Source organism: Neovison vison, chromosome 7 (genome assembly GCF_020171115.1).
Source record: "Neovison vison isolate M4711 chromosome 7, ASM_NN_V1, whole genome shotgun sequence".
NCBI lineage: Eukaryota > Metazoa > Chordata > Mammalia > Carnivora > Mustelidae > Neogale > Neogale vison.
The window spans coordinates 117946244-117964631 of NC_058097.1; the positions used below are offsets into that span (position 1 = coordinate 117946244).

At 47.2% G+C, this 18388-nt stretch overlaps 1 protein-coding gene across 1 annotated transcript in view; it reads right to left on the reverse strand.

Moving 5' to 3' along the window:
* KCNJ1 (potassium inwardly rectifying channel subfamily J member 1) overlaps positions 1–17109 on the reverse strand; it is a 29397-nt gene extending 12288 nt beyond the window's left edge. Inside the window, exons 1-2 of the mRNA XM_044258193.1 lie at positions 16903–17109; positions 4268–4418 (exon numbers count right to left, since the gene is read on the reverse strand). The gene's annotated coding sequence lies outside the window, so the exon portion shown is untranslated. The remainder of the gene's footprint in view (positions 1–4267; positions 4419–16902) is intronic.
* Positions 17110–18388: the final 1279 nt, after the last annotated feature.

Here is an 18388-nt window from a genome sequence, read left to right on the forward strand (position 1 = left end):
CACTTTGGTCAGACCTCTTGAGGGTCACTATCCTACCTGTTGAATTCTAGTGTCTCTCTTCTTTTTTTTTTTAAGATTTTATTTACTTATTTGAGAGAGAGAGAGAGAGAGAGAGAGCTCATGCATGAGCAGAGGGGTGGGCCAGAGGGAGAGGGAGAAGCAGATTCCCTGTGGAGCACGGAACCCAATGGGCGGCTCCATCCCAGGACCCCAGGATCATGATCGAGCCAAAGGCAGACACTTAACCAACTGAGCCACCCAGGTGCCCCTGAATTCTAGTTTCTAATGAACCTGTGACAGAAAATGGAATTAACACAACGACCCAAAGATGTTTCTAGTCTCATGGCCTTTTTATTCTCATGTCTACTCAAAAGAACTTGTGACAGTGCAGACATCTTTGTTCAGGTCTGGATGTATAATCTAGAACCAACATATGGTATTCTCAAAAGATGGTATGTGAACAGAAATCACTTGCATATAGTAAGTCATATTGCTTAGGTGTTAAGATATTAAGTATCTTAAAAAATCTTTTACTGGATTATTTAGAAAGTGAAGAATGATTTTTGCAAATAAAATAATCATCCTCTTCCTTGTTTATCTTGTAAAAGTATGTGTTGGGGGAGTTTGTTTGTCTGAAAACTGTGCACATGTACAATGAAATAATTCTTAAATTTCATCTTTGAGCCACCCATCTCAAATGGCACCAGGATTGAGTAAAATAATTTAAATGTTTACAAAAAGTTGTATTTGTTATTAGTGCTGGAATCCTGTTATTAGTGTGACCCTTATAGTTCTCCGTGGTTTGGGTTGGTGTTACGTCGACTCAGTCTTTCCAGCCCAGAAACAAATAAATTCCCCACGGACTGGACATTCTGAACTTACTTCCTTGAGTGTCCCCAACAGAAGAGTCCACTTTGTTTTCAAGAGAACATACAGAATTCCGACCCTTGAAAATTTCTAAAATAGAGGCCCAATTCAGCTAATGCCTGAGTGATGGCACCCAGAGACTAGAATTCATGATGCCATGCCCGACGTGAAGGGTCTCATGTTGGTGGGATAGCCCAGCTCTCATAGATGATGCGAAAGAGAAGGCACAGAACACCGGGTTCTTGAGTTTGGAGGGAAGCTCCGGATGCCTTCTCATTTCACATTCTTGCTTATGTTTAAGATCCCCTATGAGGGTTACCTCAAGTGGTTCCCAGGCAGGATTGAAGAAGTGGGTATGTGCGGTTTGGATCTGGAGTCAGTCACTCACATCACTTACATTGCTTACATCAGTCACTGGGTGCCATGTAACCTGTCACTGTGTTCATCTGAGAAATGGGAACATTTGCTTCCATCTTGCAAATGGCTGGAAAGAGCTTCGATGACAACCTGAACATGGAACGTGATCGAGCCCTTAACATCCTCAGTTTCAGTTCAACTCTAATTTCCTTTCCAGTGAGAGTCTGCCACCCACTGACAGACCCCATGACATTATCATCTGCCATGCCTTTCACTCTGGGATTCTCTGTGCCAAGCTGCAGGAGCAACATGCTTCCCAGAAAGGTGACGGGAAGGGCAAGGCTCTCAGATAAACCACAGACCAGGAGATTTGCTGGAGAGCCCGTGTTCCTGTTGATTTTACGGCTCTGCCCCAGGGAGCTTCCGAGGGTCAATGATTACCAGCTTTGGCTTGATTCTGCTTAGCCATTGGAGCTGCATTAATGGGACGTCACGTCACCCACACTCCCATGTCCAAGCACTTTCTGGGAAAGCCCTGGAGGCAAAAAGAAGCAGAGCCAGCAGCCTCAGTGACCCGTCATGCCATGCCATAGAGCCGCCCTTGGCCCATGCTGAATTCCCCTCCTCACGGCCCTTGCTGCTAGGCCGAGCCCACCCCAGGCACCCTCTCGGGATGGGCACTGCTGCAGACGCTTCCCACCTGACTCCTCACAAGCCTGATGAGCTGCTCCAGCCGTAGTCTCAAACCGCTCTTGACCAATCCTCACAACTGCCGCTGAAACGAGGAAGCAACAGGAAAGGAGGGACATGTCCCAGACCCAAGGGCCCTGCCAGCGGGAACTGCTTTCTGAGAGGAGGCCCACTGAGCACACAGCGGCCCTGCTGATGCACTTTCTCTCATTCCTGCCATTTCTTTTTACTCAATGGTGTGTGTCACAACCTGGTAAGGTGCAGTGGAACTCCACCGCATTTCCCCTTCTCGGCCCTTCTAGCCTTGTCGACCTGAATCAAAAGAAGCTTCCCTGTCTCAAAAATGGTCATTTAACCTCACTGAGCTGCAGTTTTTCCTAAGAAATCAGTGATGATAATGCCCATTTTATCGTTATGGGGGTTACATGGAAAATGCACAGTGTCCACAAAGACTCGCACACAAATGTTGATACCAGCATTATCTGCAAGCGCCAGAAAGTGGAGACCACCCAAAGGCCCATCAGCTCACGAGTCAACAGGCAAGACAAAGCACGGCGGTACAATGAAATATTGCTCAGCTCTGAAAAAGGTATGAGGTATTACAACACGGAAGCATCTTGGAAGTGTTCTGTGAGGTAGAAGGAGCCAGATGTGGCATTTTTCCATCTCTACAAATGTCTACACTAGGCAAATCTGCAGAGAGCAAGTTAGACTGGTAGCTTCTGGAGGGAGGGGAGGAGGGAAAGGGGGAATGCCCGCCAGTAGCTATGACGTTTCTTTGCGCTGGGATGATTGTGTTCTGACATTGTGCGGTGATGGTTGCACAGCTTTGTGAACATGCAAAGCAACCACAATTGTATACTTTAAATGGAGGACTATATGGTTGGTAATTATACTATAGTATTCAGAAAAAAATACACATGTAAGGGGCCTATTGCCCAGTAGGAACTCAACAAACATCCCTTCTTGTTTTCTGCTTCCTCCTTTGTTCTCCAGCCCCAGCCAGAAGCACTGCGCTAGGCATTTCTTAGGCCCTGGGCTGCATGGGGCGCCTCCTTCCTTCAGCCAGTGGCCACCGCGATTCTGCAGCACCACCGTCTTGGTCTCAAGAGCCCGGGGGTTCAGAGAGATTCTTCTGCTTGTCCTCACTCCCATACAGGAAGTCTACCAGAATTTGGAGAGATGTCTCTTCTCCCCACACCTGTGGGTGAAATTCTTCTTTCCAGTCCTGCCCAGCTGGTGATCGGTGGAGAGGCTGAGGCAGAATGTGGGTGACTCCCATCCCTACACCTTCCCCTGGGCTCCACAGAACTGAGAACCACCCTTGGTATGACCCTGGCCTGGCAGTTCCAGGGTGAAGGACCATTTCAGCCCGGCCCTCACACCTCCCAGGTCTGGAGGTCAGGCCAAAGTCATGTGCTTGGGCCCCAGATCTGCAGTTCTCCAAAGCAGGCAGGTCCACGGACTTGCAGGCTCTCTGATGGAATGCCCGGAAGCGATCTTGACCTCACTCTGTGACACCACGGCCCAGCCCCCGCACAGCGCCCCTCCCCCATGCTCACATGTCCCCCATTGCTTGTTCATCCTCTCATGCTCTCCTGGGAGCTCAATTTCACTCTCTCCCTCTCTCTCCTCCTCTCAGTATGTGTTTTATTTTCATTTTTCCTAGCATCTTGTTCCTTACCCATGGCCCTTGTTTTAATCCTAGAGCCAGTAAGGGTAATAATCTGAGTCTTATTTATACCGACCTCTGTGGAGACTCAGCATTCACTACCTCACAGATAAGCTGGAATCCCATGAGACCCATTAAAGCCCCTCCTGGCTCCCACATCCCTCCCATATCCTTCCTTCCCTCTGCCTCACACACACCAAAGAGAGAGACTAAAGGGATGTGGAGCATGATTGGATTATTGGCTTGTAGTGGGGAGGTGGTCTTTGGGGCTTCTGTGGTTGTCTGCTGAGGGGACAGCTGTGGGGAGCCTACATTCAGGATCTCAACAGGAAACCACAGAAAACCACCAACTGTGTATTCCTGGAGGCTGGTCCCTCCCCCCCCCCCCTCTGTCTTTTTTAAAGAGATTTCCTTGCATGCTTCCTTGCTCCTATCAAGATCAAGAAAGAATGTATCAGGCTAACCTGTCTCTATGTTCAGCTGTCTGCCTTAAAAAAAAAAAAAATCTTCACCTGGACTAATATAGATCATAGGGACCTGCATGATTACACAGACGCAGGACCAAAGCTGATCTTACCAAGTATCAAAAAATAAATGATGATTTGGGGGGAAGAAACTGAAGCATAGCCCCTGCCCTGCTAGGAACACTCATTCCCAGGAAAGGAGAGGAGTTCCGTCTACCTGGAGAGTGAGAGCAGGCGCTACGGAGTCTCTGTCCTGGCAACACGTGGTCCTGGGTCAGCCCGAATTCCAGCTCCGTGGAGGACTGGTCCGGGATGGAGCGCCCACCTGCGTTTTTACACAGCTGGTTTCCCAATGCAATTGATTAAGCCTGGAAAACAAAAAAGAAAGAAAAGTCACAATAAAGATCCCAGAGCTCATCGTGAGTTATGTTTGCCTTTTTTTTTTCTTTTCTTTTCTTTTTTCCTTTTCTTATCCCTCTTTCTCTCTTTTTGATGTGCCTGTTTTGCTGCTCCGCCAGACCTGACTGGTGTACTGTCCCGCCAACACCGCCTTTTTCTGGTTCTTGTCCATCCACATACCCGCCATACTGCCAGTAACTGTCTCCTTTTTCAGTGATGAGTTTTTCCAACATCATTTTAGTCCTGCCGTGATCCATCTTGCTAAGGTTGACCTGAGCTGTGCTGGTCAAGATGGAGAAGACGGGATGGAGGGAAAACCAGGAGCAACGACAAGGAATTGACCTCGGGGCTTGGCACTCACCGAAATGCTGGCCCCCTGGCACCCAGGAGGGACGTGAGGTCCAAGCTGGGGGCAACACGGAGACCGAGAACATCATTGCAGAAAGCTGGTTGGTGGGGTTGGCAAAACAAGGATGAGGTTCGACAGATGTCCTGAAGGTAGTGAGGAGGTGGGCCGGAAGGTGACAGAAACCTAGGCTTGGGCTCTACTTTTTCTACTAGTCAACAGAATAAATTAATCTGCTTCTCTGAACCTGAGTGTTCGCCCTAAAAAATGGAACTAGGAATACTTGTTTCACAATACTGAGGTAGGAATCCGTGTATGAACACCCAGCAGAGGGTCCCTCACATTAAAAACTTAATAATATCAAGTTAGAGGATGGAGGAGGAGGCCTGATGAAGAGGCAGCCAAAGGTTGAGTCGTTTTGGGGGGAATAATACGAATCCCCACGTCTATATCTGAGCAGGCAGCTAGCTCGAGGACCAGCAGGGCCTCCATGAACTGCGCAGGAAGTGCTGGGGAGGTCATGTAGTCTTGCCTGGGGGAGATGCCAGGCCTGGGTAGGATCCTTCTGCCTCCCTTACCTCTGTTCTCTCTGGCTCACTGAGCTGGCTCTCCCACCAGAACCTCTGGGATGGGGAGTAGCTTTAGGCTGCTTTAAAAAGGACGGCTGAGGCCTATTTTTGCAGACCTGAGGCCCAGAGGAGAAGATTTTGTCTATTTGGCTGCTAGAGGAAAATTAACAAAGGAAAGAAAAGGGTGAGGACAAGAAGGAAAAAAAAAAAAAGATTGCCCATAAATGGATGAAATTCAATTAGCCCATGAAGATGCAATTGTGCCAAACCAATTGAATTTCCTCAGAGGTTAGCCGGACCAGACTTCCAGATCCAGAGGCAGCTGGAGCCCAGGCCTTGGTGATGGCACCTTTCTCTAAAAGCTCTTTACAGGGGTTGAGGACCTGTCACCATTGGACTTGGGGAGGAGGGGAGGTACACTTTCTCTGTGGAGGACCCAGGTGGCCCATCTGGGTATGTTCCTCTTGGGTTGAAAATACTCCAAAAAAATGTTCCTATCACCCTCCTCCTTTTCTTCTTAGCCCCTAATACACCTGTGTTCTAACTGATTTTGTTTAATCGGGGCCTTCCTCAGCTCCATCAATTTTACCACCATCCACTACTTCAACCAAAACCCTGATTCAGTCTTGACTCTTTTCTTTCTCTCATCCCCACCTCAGCAAGATTCATCCACAGGTCTCGTCTGCTCTTTCGACAGACCATATCCAGAACCTATCTGTCCTCTTCACTCCATCCCCCTTGGTGCCACCTTTGTCCAAATGATATTTAAGTTCATGAGTGAGCTATAGTTTCCCTCTGCTGGCTCTCCCTCCTGCCCATGGTGCATTCCCCAAATCAGATCATGTTGCTGTCCTGCTGAAGCCTCTCTTGGCTTCCTCGAGGCCCCACATGACTTGAGCTCTGCCCTCCTTCCCAGCCCCACCGCGTATCACAGTCTTTCCATCAAGTCTGCTGCTCCAGCTTGCAACGCTACCTGCTGCCCTCGTCTTTCAGCATGCTGCTCCCTCCTTGGGGAATGCCTTGTTCTGGGTCTTCCCATGTCCAGCTCCTTCCCATCCCTCGATACTCAACTACACCACCCTCCAGCAACAAGACCCCTCAGCGTCCAATCTAAGAGGGCGCCCCCTGCCTCACCAACCTGCCACTCCATTCTGTTTTAGCTTCTTCCCAACTCTTATCACTACAGGTATCATCTTCTTTGTTAGCTTCTTTATTACGTGTTTACCTCCTGTCTGTCTCGCCTTTGCTAGAACATACCCTCCCAGAGAGCGGCCCACCTCACTGTCCTCTGCATCCATAGTGGGAACTCAACAAATATTTCTTGAATGAATGAAAGTCCATGTTCTCCCCTGGCTGAAAGAACAATGTGGTGGACCCATGGGGCTGTGCACGAGAAAGAGAGAGATAGAGAGAGAGAAAGGAGAGATTTTCCTCCAAATTACAGCTGAACACATTTTTTATTTGCTCACCTAACTAATGACCAAATAAACATCCAGTGAGGATATGAAAATGACACGTGGTGAATTCAGAAATGCCAATGCCGATCAGTGGCAGGGATGATCATGTGTATTCAGAAGCAACACGTGCATTTGCGGGCATTATTTTCCTCATTATTTCCTCCTTTCAAAGTTAAGCTTAGATTTTCTACAGTGCATAGTGGCACATATAGCTCATGTGTTTCGAACCCAGTGTGGTCCTTGGAAATGCGGAGAAGAAATGCACGTGGTTTTGAGAACTCATTTACGTGCTCAGAAAACCACCCATTTTTAACATAGATTCACTTGGTCTTGGGTTAACGTTTTTATGAGTGCAAAAGCAGCTGAACCACATGCAAAATCTTGGAGAAGCTGAAGATGTGGCCGAAATGGAGAAAGCAGGAGCACAGTGCAGGGGAGCAGTGAGGTGCTGGGCTGGCCCCTGTGGGTGCACAAGGGTAACTGGAAGCAAGGAGACAGTGTGCATTACTGGCCAAGCATCAGAGTCCAGAGAAAAGCCCCAGGCCTCCATGGGGTGTGCAGTCCAAGGCTGAGCCTTGAAAGGAAAGATACAGAGAAGAACCATTACGTAAGTCAACCACACACCACTGTACTTTACTGACAATTAGCCACTGTTAGAATGGCACATGATTCTGTGGCTATAGCTAGTGTTTGTTGAATGGATGGAGTGATGAATGAATGAAAACAGGAAGGGGTTGTATCTTTCAATATTATTTAAAGATGAAAGGAGGGGTTCCCGGGCTCCATTGGTTAAACGGCCAACTCAATCTCAGCTCAGCTCTTGATTTCAGGGTCATGAGTTCAAGCCCTGTGATGGGCTCCATGCTGGGTGTGGAACTTCCTTATAAAAACAAAACAAAAGGATGAATAAAAGTAACTGACAATTAAGGAAGGCTCCGTGACATATTCTTGAATCTAGTTTAGTATGGGGGGTAGTTTTTCCTCTAACCCATGGATCAACAATAGCTAACACTTAGGGACCTTACTACTTCCCAGGCGCTCTGCATGCATACACTCAACAGTTACAATTACTCGATGACATACACAACATCATTGCTATTCCAAGTGTGTGGAGGGGAAAACCAAAGATCAGAGAAGCCAAGCTATTAATCCAAGTTCACAGAGCTAGAAAGTTAGAATTCAGCCTACCATGGTTTCAGCTGCTATATGTGTCCCTTGGGTTTAATTACTGGAAGAAACTCATTAAAATGCATCTCTTCAATGTGACTTTCTTTGGCACAGACAGAAGGCTGGCTGTGTATTCTTTATGTATCTTTATACCAGCTGGGCAGATAGCCTTTCATATATGGTTGGAGGCACACTGCAGGGTTTGATTTTACTGTGCAGGACTCAGGTTGGAAGGTTGAAATTACTGCAGGGAAAAGGGAATGACACTTGCCGAATATCTACCATGAGCCAGAAACTGGCTTTGCAGAAATTATTTCATTTAATCCTCAGGGTGACCCCATGAAGTAGATATCATTATCTCTATTTTACAAGGGAGGAGGAGAAGCATAAGGAAGTTAGATTGCTCATAGGAGGCAGAGCTGGAATGAGGACCCCAGCCTTCTAGATCCTTCTACCACAAGTCCCGTAAGGTTTGGCCCATATGATGCATGAATTCTGATGTCCATGGTAGGAAAGGAAAACCAAAGGGAAGGAAAGGCCTTCCAATTGTTTCCTTTCTTTCTATCCTTCTTGTTTGTTCTTCCTTTTCTTGTTGTTCCTTGTCCCTCTGTTAATAAATACTTATTCAGAGTCTACCATCTGTGTGAGGAACCTGGGATATAATATGAACAAGACTGATATTCAGAGAGGTGGAGAGAGATGGACAGATAATAAAAAGGAACCAAATAATCCTGGTAATTATAGATCGTGCTAAGGGTTAAGAAAGCCACAGTAATCGGGGGTGACATTGGCAAGTATCAGTAATCAGGGGGGCATGGGGCACCAAAACTGAGGGGTTAACAATGCCAAGATGAGAGAGGAAAGGTCTCACTGGGGCCAAGGGCAAGCTCAAAAGCAGCCTCCTCACAAACCCATCTGGGCCAGCCAGGCTCCCTCCCTCCCAAACAGCACCTGCCCAGGGCACTGCTCAGTGAGTTCTAGAATTTCAGGCAGACTTAGAAAATCTGGAGAGTTCTGAAAGGAGCTGCCTCCAACCTACAATGGGCACAAATCAAGCTTCAGTTCTTCCATCTGTCAAATAATAGTAACAAAATAGCTGTCTCCCGGGGTCACCATACAGATAAAATGATGCTGTGTTTGGGAAAATTCAGATGGATGAGTGACAGACTATATAAAAGTGAGTTTGAACTTAGCCAGAGGGAGCTCAGTTAGACATAAGGAAGAATGTTTGACTGAAAGGATGACATGTGTTGTAGCTGCTTTCCAGTGAAGAGTCTTGCCTATGTTGACAATTTAAAACAGAAACAGTAACTGTCTGCCTCAGATAAAAGCCGGATACTTCACAGGTGTAGCAGGGTGGGGTGAATATGTGGGGAAATGGGTGCCTTTTAAATGTGGATGTCACCTGCAGAAAGAGAGCGTTTGGGGAACTTGGGAAGCCTCTCTGCTCTCCGTTTGCCAGGGATTCTAGAAGATTCTCTCTTAAGAAAAGTGGCGGTATCACCAGTTGGAACATAGGGCCCGCATCGTCTTGAGTAGGAGGCCTAGGGACGCGCAGGCTGGAGGTTCTCACTGCAGGACCAAGAGCTATCAGGATGCAAGGAGAGCAGAAGGGAGGAGACAGTCTGGAGTTGCTCCAGAAAGTGAGAGGCTCTGAAATCCAGGAGTGATGCTGAGGAAAATCCGCAGAGACTGGGGTTGGGGGGGACCCAGCTGTGCCCTGACCAACTCAGGTGACCAGGCCCCGAGGCAATCATTTCCCTCCCTGAGCCATGGGGGCCACATTGCTGGCCGTGCCTAGAATATTCTGAAAAGCAGAAACATGCTGTGCACAGGGGGATTACTTCTACAGATCCCGGGGTCAGGAGAGTCAGCAGAGCAGAGAAGGAAACAGCCTCTCTCTGTCAGGAGCTGCCCCTCCTCTCCGTCCTCGGTCACGGTCACAGGCAGGGCCCCCTGTGGCCGGGCATCTGGTCTGTAGTCAATGATGACACATGCCTGGCTTTTTCCCCATATCTGCATTTGGAAATGGGCCTTTCCGTGGTCTGGCTGTTGGAGTCCCCGGGGCCCCCTTGCTCACATGGCTAAGCACACAGACAGAACCATTGCAGGCCAGACTCCGTGATGATGAAGCAGTGAGCTGGGGTGGGGGGTTGGAATGGCACCACCGGAGGGGCTGGAGCCCTTAGAACAGAGCAGCCAATATTCAGGAATGAGGAGGCCAAAGCTTTAAGCAGCAGGGCCAAGAGAGGCAGGTGGCAGGGGAGATGGGAGGAAGCCTTGACCTCTTGGCTACCTGGGGTTTATGGCACCTCTGACGTATTTGCAGCCTCAGGCAGGAAGAAAGCTATAAGGCTCATTTATCCTGTGGATCCCAGCAGTCAGAAGAAAGGCTGGAACATGGGGAGGTAGCCAGAAGCAGCTGTCCCTAGGACACGATTACACTGTGTGTAGTTAGAAAAACGTATCTGTTTCTTGAAGGCACTAGACACAGTGTCACTGGGGATTCATGTCTGTGGTGCAGGAACATAAGACAAGAGTCAGAAGCTCATGCTAAGCCCCCTTCCAGGACGCAGGAAGGGAAGAGACTTCCAAGAGCACCGAGACGTGCCCCACTTGTAGGCCAGCAGCCCTTGAACCACCTCCCAGACAGATGGACATGGATTCCATGATTGCATAAAGACTCCAGGTCCCTCTGAGATCTCTTCCTGGCTCCCAACACCTCTACAGCCCAATCTTCTCCTTGGTATCTACTCAAATCCTGAGGCTGAGATTTCAACCCACGGTCATCTTGTCTTCAGTAGGTAGGAGAAAACCAGCCCCTGCTTCTACTGGAAAGCAATTTTAGCCCACCACCCTTGGCCAACCTCAGATGATGACCCATTTCCCATCTTCACTTCACTGCCACTCTAAGCAGAGTCCCCGGGAGGAATGGGGCCACTTTGTGCCCTGAGTGCTGGATCTCCCCACTCATATTGCTCTAGGAGCCAGCCTGGACCCAGCACGCAGCCCTCGCCTCCCCTCCTTTCACTGCCACTAGACACTTTAAGAAGCATCTTAGTCCGTAGAAATCCACCAGACTGGAAACACCCAGCCAAAAGAACACGTGAATAAAAAGCTGAATAAAATCCAAATCCTGTGCACATTTTTCTCCACTTCTCAGCTAGCCTCTTTCCTTCATCTCATCAGAGTCTTAACAGCAGTGAGGGTTAGCTTTGGTTCGGAAAGGAAACCTTGACTCTCCCGCACAAGGGATCTGTGCAAGGCCAAGGAGCACAGAGAGCCCCAGCCCCTGAAGGGATTCTCAGGCCTGGTTCACGTGAGCATTCTTAGCTAGGACCTCTCAGGGCTTCTCTTCTCCCCATCTGAGGGGATGGAGTGGCTGCGAGAGGAGACCAAGCACTCCATCTCACTCAGGCCACCCTAGAAACAGACTCAGGAAGAGAGACGCATTAGTGAGAATGTGCCATACTTATGCCCGTCACTCACACCCATCCTTCCAGCGAGACCGAAACTTCGGCAGGGTCGGGATTGTGTCTTCACCCTTTAGAAAAGCCCAACACAGCTTGGACTTCCCCAGAGGCCTTCTGAGGTGACCTTTGGACCATTCCTGTGACTTATCTCTGAATCCAGTTTGAGCTCTCTCTCCTGTATGCATAATTCATCAGCGGTCCAGATCCCTAACAGCATCAGAATACCTTGATCCCTGAAATGGTCGAATGCGCCGTCCAGCACAAAGCTGGGATTACTCTTTTCTCTCTGAACATAACATCACTGGACATGAACTCCAAGGGACCAAATTTTGGGGTCTTTTCCTGGGAGAAGTTAGCAACAGTTATACATGGTTTCCAGATTCTGTCAAGCTCCTCAAGGACAAATGGCAGATCTGGATAGAGCCAGAAAGCTCCCAAGAATTTAATCGAAGGCAGTGAACCATGAGTCTTCCCCTAGGGGTGGTCACCTGAGAGAGCTTTGGTTGTTCTAAGTGCAAAGACAGTATTAACCTGTTGCTTTCGCCAGCATTGTGTTGCATATTTAAATCTGCTCCCTGGGGATATGGCGCCACATTGATACACCCTGGTAAATACAGTTCCTGAACGCAAGCCAAGAAACTCTGGTGTTTGTGCAATTGCAAGTGAGGGAGGGTGATGGACCTGGGGAAATTCTAAATAAATGGAAATTTCTGGTTTGTATTTCATAGCATATTCAAGAAGCTTCCTTTAGAAGCATAAGGGGGTGACATTTGTCTAACTGGACTGCAAAATTTACAAGGCTTGATAACTATAGGATGTAAATATGTGCGCATGCCCACTGAGGTAGACAGTTGCCTCCTGGGAACCGTTTTAGGAAAATAACAACAGGCTTCTTTGAGTGAGAAAGTTACTGACCCAAAACGACATTGAGGGGATTCAGGCTGGTGTTTTCCCTGGGGACTTTGAGCAAGTCCATTTGCTTCTCTAGACCTTAGTTTCTTCTTTTGCACAATGGGTGACCTGGGCTTGATGAACCTTTAGAAGGATTGTTTAAAGTTAATTCCAATGTTCTGTTTTTTTAATGTGATGCTGTTGGGTTGAATTTTACATTAACAGCTCAAGTCCTTAATAAGCGTTTCCTGGAGCAACTACTTGGGGTCAAACACCTGTGGACTCTCAATAGTCTTGAAACTGTCAGTCTCTGTATTATTTTTGCTTTTTTCTATTATTCCTCAAACAGAACCAGAGAGTTTCATGGGTAAGGACAGTGCTCTCTATTTGCTCACAGATTCTGACAAAGAAACAGCAAGAACAGCGACACTTTCTCTGCACATTCTTCACAATAAGCTCGGCAAGCACGGCTGAAGATCATTCCATCTGGAGTCAAGAATGGACTCCTATGAACCCCTTGACCTTAAGGTTATTATCTGATTATTCTTGACTTTTCTAGAGGTCTACCTCCTATACGTCTCCATACTAATTTTTCCTTCATACTTTTCTTTCCTCCCTTCCATCCTTCCCCTTTTTTCCTTTCTTTCTTTCTTTCGAAGATGTTTGTTGGATGGTTCATCCCATTTTGTTTTTTTAGTTTCCAGTTTCCACTCCCTGCTTGTTCATGAAGATTATGAATTACATAATCAAGTCAACCACTTTTTTGCTATCTAGAGCAGAGTTAATAATATTCATGAATCTTATAGATCCCAAAAGACAAAATAGACTGGGGAGGTCTATGTCCTTTCCTCTACGTTTTGGCTTAGGCTAACTTATCATAGTCTAGTACTTTCTTTTCTCAACCTGTAAAATTGGAATAACTTTACTGGCCAGGATATGAAGGTAAAAAGCCCCTTTGGGCTTTCCCTTAATCCCCTTATCAAGCTGACCATCACTTCCCCCTCTGAAAATGTCCAATTGGTGTGGGGAAAAGAGAAGGTATTGAGCAGAAGTCTTTAAAACCAATTACTACATTCAACTATCCTCAATTAATTAAGGAAAACTTAGATTTCTGAGCCAATAAATTTATTCCATAGTGACTTGAACCAGCAATACATGTATATTCTGACATAGTCTTCTCCTTGGGTCTAATGAAAACTAAACTGGAATCTCTTTGAGTCCCTTTCAGGACTCAAGGACTTTCAGCTCTAGGGAGAAAGTTCTAGAGTTAAAGTGGCGACCCTAAAGTAGATCAGGACTTAAACCCCACAGTGCCGATTTTTCCAGATACTACAAACCATGAGACTTCGCTTAACATGTCAAGGCCTATCACCCACCTGCCAAGCGAAAGAAGGAGGAATATATGGCTGACACTGAGTCACAGCTCTGCCGTTTTCTGCCCCTGTGACTTGGTTCTGGTTACTCAGCCCTGAGCTTTTCCGTGTACCTGTAGGGTCATGGGCACCAGGATGTTGACGCCTGGCCCTTGAGGCCATATTGGGCCTGAGATGAGTATCTGGGCCTGAGGTAGTAGCCTGAAACTGCAGCAGCATCTCCACTAACCCCAGCATGTCTTACAAACATCATGTTCCATATGACCATGTTTGGAAACACTCAGGAGACACTCAGTTCCCTTCGCCTCTTCTCCGTCTTCTTTACCTCCCTGCAAAATGGGACTGAAAATAGCATTTGCTCTCAGGCATAATCCTTAGGAAAGACAACTTAGGATCTGATGCCTTTAAAGTGAGAATACATTTGGACAGTTAATGGTAGGTACAAGGGCTTCCAACTTTCAGCAGTTCTGTCGTTATTTCTGATATTGTCCCAACTTCGAGTTTCCACAATAAGGAGTGACACATTTCCTGCATGACCTCCTAAGGGGCAACACTGGGGTTCAACAGGGACCCAGGGCATTGGTGGCATAGGTACCCAGAGAGAAAAAGAGATGCAGGCTCAGTCTGTTGAAAACTCTCCTTCTCCCCATAGAGCCATTCATTTCAATGGAGCAGAAAAGCAAATGACCGCTGGCACCTGCCCTACACAGTCACTGACTCCCCATAACATCCGGGAACCATTAGTTCATGTCTCTGTACCCAGGAGACCATAGTGGACGTGTGAAGGCAAATGTCAAGAAAACGCTCTTTTCCATTCTAAGTTTGGTATTTGGACTTTGGGGAAAGTTCGCGAATGAGACCAGGTGACTCTCAGGTTCCTATTGCAGAGCTACATTTGGTCCTAGCAGCCAATCTGCCACTAAATCTTGTGGGTTCTGCCTTGTAGGAATCTCTTAATGGTTTCCCTGGCACTGGTCTTATCCACTCCAATACACCTTGCACTTGGCAAACAAAATGACCTTTCTAAAATATAAATATCATCTAAAATATAAATATCATCTTATGTGGTCTCCCACTACCTTAGGAATACTGCCCGAGCCTCTTAGCATCCAACACAAAGTCCCTTCTCACATGCATTCTTTCTGCAGCTTTTCCGGTGTCATCGTCCCTCACCACTCCCTGGGCCACCTACCTCCCATCATGCCAGCTTCGTATTCCTTGTATCTTCCGCTCATATGCTCTCTCATGACTCTGTATTTTTGCAAGTGCTATTTTCTTGTTCTGGAATGCCTTTCCTCTGCCCCCAGAAGGTCCCTTCCTGCCTACCAAGGGAGTTGAGGATCATGTCTCCATGAGGACTTCTTCAGGCAAAGTAGATGTCCTTCCCATGAATACAGTGATCATGTCATGACTACATTGCTGCACTGCAGTCCCCATTCATCATCCTATGTGTCCTGCTGGAGTGTGATCACCTGTTCCCAGGTGCGTACCCTCTCAACTATAACTGTCATGAGAACTGGGGCTATACAATGCTTTCGCAGGACCTAGCACAGTTCCTGCAACATCACAGGTGCTCATTATAGGCTTGTTGGAAGGCAAATGAGGACAAAAACCTATATATATATAATAGTAATAATATTAATGAGGATCATATTGAAAAGAAGAAAGGCAATAGTCATCATTAGCATCTTAAACAGTAGAAGCAAGAGGGGTTTGGGTTAAACTCAGGGTCAAACTGCTGAGACAGATAAGCAACCCAATGAAAACTCGACGAGGAGGAATTGGGAAGCATTAAAACCACAGAAGTCACGGGGCAGGTAAAAGGCGAAGCACGGGAGCCAAAGCTGAATCTTTGGAAAATCACTGAGCTGTGAAAATGTCCAGGGTAGATTTGTAACCTAGCATAGAAAAAATGAATTGCTGAGAACAGGAAAGTGACATGCATGAGAAATTCCAAGTTTGGGCTCTGCAGAGCAAAGCATTCTTGGCAGTTACAGTATCTTATATATTAAATTTTTTTAAAAAAATCAGAGAAAACCAAATGCCACCAAAGCTCCACGAACCTTTCGCAAGGAATCCACTCACTACTTTTCTGGCATGTTCAGCCCTGCCCCTCAACTGACTTGGGCTGCTTCTTTACACAGAAGAAAATCCATCTTCATGACTTGAAATATTTTTTTAAAGGTTTTTTTTCTGTTGGCTCATACCTTCTCAGATACCCCTACCTCACTCTGCTTTGAAAAACTGAAGCTGACTGAGTTAACACTGTCCCAAGACAGTGCAGAGCAAGACAAGGGAAGCCAAGCCCGTGATTGAAGGGGTCCCAATGGGAGACCTGGATAAAGTCTCGTCTAAAATGGCCCCCTTACCACCATCACCATGTTTTGCTCTATTTTGTACACCCAACTAATGAAAAAGAAATTATTTCCCCAAAGCTTGCCTGTGGCAAAGGACACACTTTTTCTGAGCAACTCTGCCTAGAATCTATGTGCCAGAGATGTTGGGAGAAGGGGGCTCTATGCCTGTTCACTCTCGGGCTCATAGAATGCAGAGCATCAGGGAAACGGTTGCCACCCACTGCCACAGAGCATTTGTCACAGCAGAAATTTAGGGAGCTGAGCAAACGCTGAGAAATCCAAATGCATTCACTCACAATCAGGCAATGTTTCATCAAAGACAGAAGCTTCTGGGGGAAGGTAAGCAAAATGTCTCACCAACACAATTCACCCAGATAAGCCTTGCGCCTTTTCCATAATAGACCTTATTAGCACTTTATCCTCTGCCTTCATGACGGAGAAGCTCTGAGGGAGGGTTGCTGTTTTGCAAGGCCCTGAAGCCATGGAAAGGATGCTGTCAGGGACAGAATCCCTGCACATATCTCTGTTACCAAGAAGGGAAAACCATGGAACCAGGCATGGTGGGACCCGAGGCTTCCACTGTGCTCCAGCTCTGGGCTGAGAAATGGCCAAGGGATGGTGGGAAGAAGCTCACAGTTTGTAATCCAAGTGTGGTCATCCGATAGAGAGCATCAAGTGAGCAAATTAAAAACACACTTCGAATCCCCCAGGAGTGGTGAACAGTCTGTCTAGACTTGAGGTATGGAAAAGAGGGTTCAATTTCCCCCCACATTGACTTATTTTTTCTACAAAGAGCCCAGGCAGACTTTCTCCCCCTTACCTCATGGATTGCCAGAGTAAGTGTAGAGAAGGAAACTCGGTTTGTTGGTCCCCAAGAAAGCAGCCCGACCGTTGATGTGGGCAAGACTATGCCTCCCTGGTCCAAGGGTTTGGGTAGCCTGGGTGAGGGTGCTGAGGTCCTGTTGGTTTGTATGAGTCTGTGGGTCAGTTCAGACCGGCTGCCAACTCATCGGTATGCAACAGCTCTCAAAGAACATAGTTTACTTTAGAACTGGATCCAACAAGAGTAGGCGTGGCAGTGGAATGAGCTAGATACACCAGAGGTGTTGAGCTGCGGGGGTAATTAAGAAGGATTTGTTTATGGAACTATAGCTTGGAACCAGAAAGCCAGTTTGCCCAACCTAACAGTGTCCCAGGCCAAACGCATGAGGTAGTCCTCATGTCCACATAGGATACGTGCCCCCTGGCTGTGGGCATCAGGGGTCCTCAAGGTGCCCCTCCAATGTTTTCCTGTTCGTGACTCACTCAGTGACTACAAAAGGTCAGCCTGCCCTGACCTTCTCTTGACCATTCATGCGTCTCCTTGGTCCCAACACAAAGTAAAGCTTTGTAGCAGGGACTTTACAGAACAGACTGGGAGAAACCCCCAGCACTCCCAACTGTGTCTCTTGGGGGCAAATTCCTACATCCTCACCCTCTGAGGTCGGTGGTGGGGAGTGAGATAATGTATGTGATGCACTTGGCATTGAGTAAACACTCATGAACGCCAACATACCCCAAGCATCACCTTTTTTTTCCCTCCTTCCCATCCCAAACCCGAGGGCCCACCTCCCTCTAGTCTATCTTGAGGGATAGACTTACCCCTCCTGAGATGCTCTCTGACTGTTCCTCCTTGTCACGGTATCCTCTAAGGACCACCACTCACTTCACTGCAGATCATGCCCCTGGAGCATCCAAAAACAGTCTCTCTGATGAGCTGTCACTTTGTTTCCAGGGAGGGGTTGGGGGGCTGGGGTTGGTGCTGGATGTGGGTGGGCCACAAATCTTTTCATTGTCTGCCGCTTCTTCTTCAGTCAGCACCACACTAGATGGTATGAGGTTTCAGACTTTACTGGAGTCTCAGAGATTAAAAAGAACAGAAGAAACTGGAAAGCAGCTCCATAGTTTGGAGGACACATGGTGTGATTCTGATTACCCCTCAATTATACAACAGAGTTAACACCAGGATTCTCATAAGGGGCATAAAGTGGAAATGAATGCACAATCACATGGAAAAAGGAAATGCTCTTTTCAAACACTTGTAAGTATAATCAGTTGTTAGAGTAAATGGAGACGAATACAGGAGGTGTCAATCAAGAAGCTTCTAGTAGCAGTTCCAGGGGGAGTTGGATGGTGATAGACCTAGTCTAGGGAGCAACACCACAGGAAAAGAACAAGAGGAGAGATTCAAGCTTGTGTTAAATATGCCTTTTCCCCTTCACAGAAGGTCTCCTGTGGGTACGCCAGTTCCCACGGTCACTCCTTTT